Source organism: Fukomys damarensis, unplaced genomic scaffold (assembly GCF_012274545.1).
Source record: "Fukomys damarensis isolate Sample0158 unplaced genomic scaffold, DMR_v1.0_HiC HiC_scaffold_30, whole genome shotgun sequence".
Taxonomy (NCBI): Eukaryota; Metazoa; Chordata; class Mammalia; order Rodentia; family Bathyergidae; genus Fukomys; species Fukomys damarensis.
This window is the reverse complement of record NW_022900942.1, coordinates 63,679,177-63,681,164: the sequence shown is the minus strand read 5'-3', so window position 1 is coordinate 63,681,164 and position 1,988 is coordinate 63,679,177.

The following is a 1,988-nucleotide window of genomic DNA, read 5'->3' as shown; positions in this document are numbered from 1 at the left end:
CTACTGAGGATTTGTTCATAAAGTCTTTTCCTGTGCCAATGTCTTCCAGAGTTCTGCCTAACTTATCTTCCAGCAAGTTTAGTGTTTCTGTTTTAATATTTAGATCTTTAATCTACTTTGATTTTAATTTATGGCATGGTGAAAGATAAGGGTCTAATTTTAATTTTGGCAGGTTGAGATCCAGTTCCCAGTGTACTTTCTAAGAACCAAGTCAGTCACACTGGAGGGTCTGTCCCCTCGGTGTTCCAGCTAAAATGCCATGAAAGAAGTATGAATGCAGCCCAGGACTACAGACCTGATTTCCTGACACCAGTGCCCGGAGGAGAGGCTTCGGGCTTTTCATATATGCATCCCATGCATCTTCCACGCAGGTATTCAGAGCACGATTTTTTGGAGTGAATTTTCTCCTAGTAGCTCACGGGGCCTGAGTTTTAAAGATCACTGGCAGAAATAGCAACGCTGTTGTTACCAACCAGCAATGGTTGTCTGTCTCTCCTGAGCAGACGGGAGGAAATTGAAGACCATTGCCAGGTGTTTTCTTCTGTGGTTTGCTGATCAGGAGGGACTGTGAAGCCAGCAGCTTGGGCAGATCCCAAGAGGCAACTGCCTTCCCAATTACGCCTAAGGGTGTTGTGAAAGGCCCCCAGATCTGATGTCCAGTGTGGCTTCTCCAGTGAGCCTAGGCTCCCTCCATTTCTCATTCAACTGAAGAAAAGATATTAAAGGCTCTTATCAAAATGTTCGCTCCAGTAGGATAGACACTCACCTATTCCTCACCCGGAGCACCACTTTCTAAAGCAGTTCCTCAGGCTGGCTTGTTGATCACAGCTTGAGCACACGTTGTTGGACAGGGACTGAGGAAGAAAAGTGGAAGCATAGAACGTGAGCCCTCCCGGGGTTCTGGGTAGCAGAAGAGCATTTTCATTCGCCACTGAGTCCGGGTGGGAGCCTGCTGAGAATGCAGAATGGACACGGATAGCAGCGAAGTCCTCACCAATGACAGGAGTCTACACGACCACCCTGGCTTTGCTTTCCTTTGCACCCTTGCTGCTTTAGGCCAATCAGAAATCCAGCAGAATCTGGGGGTTTGGAATTTATACACTGGAGAAGATTATAGGTTTATAAATTAATTAATGATTCTTACTAATCCATGGCCACTTTTAAACCAAGACATGTAGTAGAGCTAAGAATGTTTACTGAGCAAGATATCTCCTTATAATTTAGTGTATGCTAAATACAAAATGAATTGATTTTGTCTAACTACATATGTCACAGCTCAGATCTAGAAGGTCTCCTAAAATCTCATGTTCAGAGCTGGCTTGTGGATCATGGGTGCTATGCTTATGAGTGCATTCATCATTAATGAGCTCATAGCTGAATGTGCTTGCTGTTAGAGGTGGGTCCTTGGTGTCACGGCTCTCAAGAATGTATCTCCACTCTGCTTTTCCCTTCTCTGTGCTTCCTGGCGGCCATGAGGTGAGCACCTTTTCTTCACCACACCCTGCTAATGTTCAGTTCCCACCTCAAAGCCAGACAAGTATGGACTGAATTCCCTGAACCATAAAGTAGGTTAAGCTTCTTCTGTAGGTTGTGGGTGGCAAGTGTTGTATCCCAGCAACGGGAAAGCTGAGTAATACTTTTTACACAAGGAATTCGAGACTATGCAAAATAAAGAAAATGGGTACTGTTTTAAAACTAAACTGTCTCCAACTCTTCTTCTAGGTTTCTACATCTAGGCCAAAGGCTTCCTTCCGCTCAACTTCACCAGCACCGTCTCCTTGACTAAGACACACTTAAAACCCAGAGCGAATTTTTCACTAACCCCAAATCTCAGGCTCAGTCATGCTCATCACACCTTTGTCTGCTGTTTCTCTTTTTCTGGTCACATTTTTTGTTTGTACACATTGGTTACACAGATTGGTGAGTTTCACTGTATGCCCGCAACATACTGTACTCATTTAGCCTCCCCTCAGTGTTACATTTTAAGG